Source organism: Thermobia domestica, chromosome 2, assembly GCF_964235325.1.
Source record: "Thermobia domestica chromosome 2, izTheDome1.hap1.1, whole genome shotgun sequence".
NCBI lineage: Eukaryota > Metazoa > Arthropoda > Insecta > Zygentoma > Lepismatidae > Thermobia > Thermobia domestica.
In genome coordinates, this window is record NC_137455.1 from 16913024 (window position 1) to 16920522 (window position 7499).

Genomic DNA, 7499 nt, shown 5'->3' on the forward strand with positions numbered 1-7499 from the left:
AATCATTTTGCTTGAACAAGGTAATAATCAGTACGACATCACATTTCGAAATAATCAGTACGACATTGGACGTGTACAAGACGTGAGTAAAGAATTTAGTACTAAGAAGTTGTAACATACACAGACAAATATACTAACTGTTTTGCTCAGTTACCATGCTTTAACTGGATGCGTCACATCATGTGGTTTGTATCGACAGGGAAAGAAAGAGCCATTGCGATTACTTCAAAAACGGGAAAATTTATGCCGATCACTTGAAGTTTTGAACCATGATAATGCTAGTGTACAATCTATGAAACTGGCACATCATTTCTACTAACACACTACGATTCTCCAACAATAGTAACCTTACTGGATGAATTCCAGTATCACTCATACATCCTTGCAGTAAGTCGCTCCCAATTCAGAACTAAATACAATTGGCAAAACTGCCACCCACCAGCGATGCTGCGAAACACCATATCCTCAGGTTCAATTGTACCGTGGAAATGATTTGCGAGTGACTGAATATGGATGGACAACATTAGAAGGTATTCTCGCACCAGCAAGAATGACCAAGGAACCCGCTCCGTGTAATATCCTGTAACTGTAAAAAGGGCTGTGAAAGTATGTACGGTTGTCGGAAAGCAGGAATTGTGTGCTCTAATTTATGTCATTGTCGAGGAATTGGATGTATGAATGCAAAATCAAATGTTGAAAACCATGGAGATGAACGAGATAATGATAACCTCATTGATTTTTAATAAAATAAGTCCGAATGGACTACTTACAAAAATGTTCTTATAGTGCATACTAGCGTCTAATGCAAATACTAAGTTGATTTTGAGAATACTAGGAGGAAAATTGCATTCTAGTTATGAACAAGACATTTAAAAAAGTACACTCAAATGACTACTGAAGTTGAGAGTGATTTTAAGTGTGTGAATTACGATTTTCCTATGAATAGAAGACTACCAATTTCTGCTACTTTCTAATGCTGTCAATAAATGATTTTTGTGCTATATTTAAGTGATGTAAAACTATATATCATAAAAGCTTACTCCATTGGGAGAAACGTTGGCCATTTTAAAAGTAAATTAATAATGATGATATTGAAAACGGTGGCTGAGTTTTATTAACACACAATAATTGTCAGTGTTGCAAGGTTTGAAGAATTTATGCGAAAATCACGTTTTGTCCCGAAATTTTGGGTTTTGCGCTTCTTCCACAAATTGGGGTTGCTTAGTATGTGTTACCTCGTTCGAATTTACGTTTTTTAAGATTTCCAATGATATATAACTCTTGGTCCTATGTGATAAAAGAAGCTGACTAGAACCGTGAAAGTGTATGTCACCTTATGCACTTTTGTATAAAGAGGTCAGAAAGTAACATAAGTTATATTTTTTTCTCGGCTTGTATTGCACCGATTTGTGTCATTGTTGGCTATGATTGAGATAAATATCAAGAGTATCTGTTGATAGTGTTTCGTTGGTGTGCAGTAACTGTCAGTGTTGCAAACTTCTCATGATTTCTGAAAATATCTATTTTAAATTAAAAAAAAGCTGTTTTCTTCTTCCTCTTCTTCTAGAAATTTAGCACGATGGGCATATATGTTATTTACTTAGATTCTCTGTCTTTCAAGCTTTCCAACCATATATGATTCATGGCTTTGTGATAATTAGAACGGTGGCTAGAACAATAAACATAAAGGGTGACGATTTCCATAATTCCTTGTCGTCATCTAAAGATGGCGGACATTTTTCAAAATTGCGGGAAAAGCTACAGTGGGATTTTAGGGGACTTTTAGTATGTTACTCCTGACACATCCCCCTACTTCCACACCAATTTTCAGCTTGTTACTAATTTGTTCCTTTCTTGGCAGAAAAATGGGCTATCTTTACTGGACTAATAGATAAAAGTCAAAATAAGACTTATTGCCGGGACACTGAATCTGTGTCAAAAATTCGCGTCTCGATATCTCTTATCGTTTTGGCTCTATGCAGAGCCGGATTTAGTGGGGGGGGGGGTGCAAAGGTGCACGTGCATCCCCCCACTTCGTTGTAAATATAAACTACCTAAAGTCAGAAGTTAGCAGTGAATTTTGCAAAATCAATAGTTTCAGTCAATTTTCTGAAGGTTGAAGGAACAGGATTCATCGAGAGCAAACACTTAACATTTTCCAGGGCAATTCCTCATTGATATCACAGATGCCTAAAGACATTTTTAAAAACTCAAATTTAATTCAAATGTACTGGCAATTATTTGGTGCACCCCCCTTCAGAAAATCCTGAATCCGGCCCTGGTTCTATGGAAATAATCATTGAAACCAGATAGTACTAGTAAATTTCGAGCACTTCTGGTTGTGGTACAGTATTTATTATGGATTATGGTATTTATTTATTTATTTAACCAGATACAGCTCTGAGGCCCTTTTATACTAGATATCTAACAATAACAACAACAACAATGGAAAGGATTTGGGAAGGTATCGGCCAGGGCCTGTTGTAGTAGGTACCATCCCGGCATTTGCCTGGTAGGATTGAGAGAAACCCTGGAAACCCCAATCAGGATGGTCAGCAGCGGGAATCGAACCCGCGACCTCCCGAATGCGAAGCCAACGCTCTACCACTTGAGCTACTTCGCTCGGTATGTTCCCTTAAGACGTTGAATCGATTACCAAAAAAAAAAAAAAAAAAAAAAAGCTTGTCGTTGTGACCGCTTTTGTTCTATGGAGATAAACATTGAAACTGGAATTGGTTAATTTTTACTATTTCCAGATTAAATGTAGGGCTAGCGGAAAATGCAGAATCTGTTCTTGGAAGGCTGAATCGATTGCTAAAAACAGCTTATCGCTATCTATTACCGTTTTAGCTATACGGAAATCAACATTGGAACCTGAATAGTAAACTTTAATAACTTTTGGTTTCGGTAGAGTATTACGGGTGGTGGGTTCACTTGAGACACTGAATCGATTGCAAATAACAGTTTATCGTTATCTATTACCGTTTTTGTTCTGTGCCGATAAACGTTGAAACCGGAAACGGTTGATTTCAACCACTTCCAATTTGAATAAAGGATTAACGGAAGAAGTGCAACCTATTTCTGGAACGCAGAATAGACTAGAAGAAACTGTTTGAAGATAGCCGTTCTATAACATCCGAGATTTATTTCTAGCATTGTTTGGAGATTAATAATAATAATAATAATAATAATAATAATAATAATAATAATAATAATAATAATAATAATAATAATAATAATAATAATAATAATAATAATAATAATAATAATAATAATAATAATAATAATAATAATAATAATAAAGCACAAGTATCAGTGGCCTGTTAGCTCAGCTGGTTAGAGCGTCATGCTAATAACGCGAAGGTCGTGGGTTCGATCCCCTCACGGGCCATAGTTTTAGAAATTTTAATATCTTCAAAACTTATTGTTACAATCTCCAATGAATTCGAGTAGGTTATGTTAAATAATTAAATCTAATTTTGCAGAACTTTTTAAAAGAAAGATATACCATTAATCATGTTAAGAAAACAATTTTACACGAAAATAGTGTACAAAAATTTAATGTACTGGCAATATTGATTTCATTCAGTTTAATTTTTAAAACTACGTTAATACAAATCTTCACTGAAATAAAAGAGAAAGATTTTTTTCTCTAGTGATACGTCTTTGTTGCCAGAGAAAATGTAAGAAGACTAGGATATGGAAGTGACTTTTCATAACTTTTCATCATGTCAGGAGACTAGACAAGCGGAAAACGTTGTGGTCTTTTTTATGTTAATTTAGTTAAGAACACAGATTAAAAAGACTAAAAATATGTATTAAATGCTCAGACAGATCGTCGCATGCATGTCAACAGAAAAAAGATTGTGTGGGAAAATGTGCTGTACGCACGTGTACTGCCATGCACAGGGATCTCTGTCGCGTGCGTATGTGGTTCCATACGTGCCGTGTACCTTCTCATGTACGATATCTTATCTTAATGAATAAAAAGGATTGTTCACATGATGTCAGAAATGAGAGAAACTATTACACTAGGATTCACTTGCAATGCATTTAATAGTTACTGATACATTGATGGACTTACTGAAAGAAATATATTTACAGATTCTAGCAAAATACAGGATGTTTCAAAATGAATATTGAGGTTTTAAGGTTTTGTAGAATTTACAACTATTAACTTAAAATTATAAATATTAAATCAAATGAAAGAGCAACTCAAACAGTTTTGTACGCACGCATGAATATGCACTGTTTCTTCTGTCTACCGTTAGAATGCGCTAGTAGCAAAGATGGCGACTAGTGAGCAGAAAGCTTTTTGTGTTTTACATTTTGCAAAGACTGAATCTGTAGTTACAGTGCAACAGTCTGTGTGGAGAATTTTAAGGAGAACGCTTACAACTACGTCCTTATTGTTTGCAGTTGTTACAACCTCTAAAGCCTACAAACTACGGTTTATGTTGGAACTTTGCAAATGAAATGTTGCTGCATGACGATGAAGATTTTCTGAATCGACATTTCACCTAAGTGGCGACGTGAACACTCATAATGTTCGCATCTGAGGTTCAGCAAATTCTCACTAGATGGTACAGTTTCAACGATACTTCCCTAAATCGAATGTTTTGTGGAATACCCATAGAGAGGAATGTTTATGGGCCTTTCTCGCCTATCGATTCGATGTGTGCCTTGTGACGAATGGTGCTCACATTGAACACTTGTAGCAAAAACTATTTGAGTTGCCCTTTCATTTGGTGTATTATTTATAATTATACGTTAACTGTAATAAATACTACAAAGCCTTTAAACTCCGACACTTTTGAAACACCATGTATTTTTAACAGCCAAAACTGTGCTCTTAACAGTGAGGAATACCTGCACCATTTTTGTTCTTTAGTCTATTGATTTATATGGGGAAACTTTTTTCTTTTCTCTGAAATGAACTGTAATTTTAATAGTTTAATTTTATTGATTTCTTCTTTAAGCCTAATTATAAAAACCTTGCTTTGTAAAAATTAAATTCTGTGATGTAATCTACGAGGGCTGTTGCAAAAGTTCGTGGACTGAGATCACTACTCGGAGTCTGAATCAGTAAGAGGGTTGTTGTGGGTTTCCTTTTCGTTCTTTTACATACTATGTATTGTCTCCAGAGAGGTACTAGTTTCTTAAAGACGCATTGCAAACTATTTTTTGAGAGTCAGTGTAAGATACTGAATATGGCAGCTTACACTGCCTGGTCTATGCTCAGTTTTCTTCCGCGTAGACGATTACTAAATATTGGAACAGCTCAGAAATCACATGGTGCGAGGTCTGGGCTATATGAACGATTTAAAGACTGCTCAACAATTTTCTCCAAAGCTTTCATAGAGTGTAGTGTTATCCCGCAGAAGAAACCAGTTTTCATGAAGAAGTTTCCCTGTCTCCTTCAAGTGCACTTGCAAAACATTAATAATCTCCATTTACAGCTTGATTACCTGAAACCCACTCAATTTGTCCTGTACGTTGTGACTGTCTTCCTTAAAATAGTTTGACCACTTGAACTTGGCCGACCTGCCTATTGTATCTTCACCGTACGCTTGTTTGATCATCTTACATGTCTCCTGGTCGCACTTGCGTACTTTCACACGAAATTCAACAGCGATCGTTTGGAAATTACTGGTATATTATTGGGCTGCAATGATATTGCGCACACTTTTCTGGTTTTATCAGTTTTACCTGATAAGCCGTTGACAACCTGTCATAATGTACAGGATTGCGCACAAAAAAATTAAGCAATGTTGTCAGAGTGAAAATATTTCCTCTTCTGTTATGTTTGTATATATGTATGACTTTATTGACAAGTTGAATGTATTTTTTTATACCTTCTTTCGGTTTGTGTTGTGACTGCTTTGTTTTGACACTGGAGAATGGCGGATTTCCGAGTAAGTGTTACTAAAAAAGGAGTTGCTTGTGTGATTAAAGATGGTTTTAAGTATCGTCGATTTCGGGAGAATAAGAAAGGATCACAGTAACGGTAAGTAAAGTATAATTATTAATTATTTATTTGATGAGGAAAAGAGCATAGGATAACTATAAATAATTATATTTTTTGTATTACAGTATATACAGTATAATTTTAATATTATATAGTAGTAGTGGTCGGCGTATATTGAGCCGAGTCAGCAAAAATTTTTGTGACGTCATAGGTCAAAGGTCAATGACCTTGGCCCGGGGTCAATGACCGAGGGGTACCTAGGACCACCCCCTCTAAATTTTGGCAGGGGTACCTTGGCCCACCCCTTAAATTTTGGCAGGGGTACCTAGGACCACCCCCCTTAAATTTTGGAAATTGCCAAATCTAAAAATTTGGTATGGTAGCCTAGGACCACAGTATGTACCTCTATCCGTATTGGGGGTCTATGTCGTTCCCTTTCATGGGTAAAAAATTGCCAAAAATTCAAATTTCGGGGGTTTTTGACCTAATTTATCCCCTTTGATGAGGTGTTATTACCCTATATAGTTATATGGGCGTATACAGGGGTCCATTACCTTTCATAAGACATGGGTATATTAATGCACCCCTTGAAAAATTTGGGAGGGGTACCTTGGCCCACCCCTTAAATTTTGGAAATTGCCCAATTTAAACATTTGGTATTATAGTATATGACGCTAATATGGATCACTATAAATTTGGGTGGTCCACCTCGTTCCCTTCTAGGGGTACAAAATTGCCAAAATATAAACGTAAGCAATACGTTGTACCACGTGTTTGGTTTTCGACCTAATTTATCTCCTTGGATGAGGTCCTATTACCTTATATGATTATATGGTCATGTATAGGGGTCCATTCCTTTCATAAGACATGGGAATATTAATGCACCCCTTTAAAATTTTGGCAGGGGTACATAGGACCACCACCTCCCACCCCCCTTAAATTTTGGAAATTGCCAAATCTAAAAATTTGGTATGGTAGCCTAGGACCTTAGTATGTACCTCTATCAGTATTGGGTGTCTATGTCGTTCCCTTTCATGGGTAAAAAATTGCCAAAAATTCAAATTTCGGGGTTTTTTGACCTAATTTATCCCCTTGGATGAGGTGTTATTACCTTATATAGTTATATGGGCGTATACAGGGGTCCATTACCTTTCATAAGATATGGGTATATTTGTGCACTCCTTTAAAAATTTGGGAGGGGTACCTTGGCCCACCCCTTAAATTTTGGAAATTGACCAATTTAAACATTGGGTATTATAGCACAGGACCCTAATATGTATCGTGATAAATTTGGGCGGTCCACCTCATTCCCTTCTAGGGGTACAAAATTGCCAAAATATAAACGTAAGCAATACGTTATACCACGTGTTTGGTTTTTGGTCGATTTTATCCCCTTTGATGAGGTGTTATTATCCTATATAGTTATATGGTCATGTATAGGGGTCCATTACCTTTCATAAGATATGGGTATATTCGTGCACCCCCGGGAGGGGTACTTTGGCCCACCCTTAAATTTTGGAAATTGCCCAAT

The 7499-nt window shown here is 36.3% G+C and overlaps 1 non-coding gene across 1 annotated transcript; it reads left to right on the forward strand.

The window, feature by feature from the left end:
• Positions 1 to 3317: 3317 nt before the first annotated feature.
• TRNAI-AAU (transfer RNA isoleucine (anticodon AAU)) lies at positions 3318 to 3391 on the forward strand. Its single transcript has one exon. It is a non-coding gene; the product is annotated as a tRNA-Ile (tRNA).
• The last annotated feature ends 4108 nt before the right edge of the window (positions 3392 to 7499 follow it).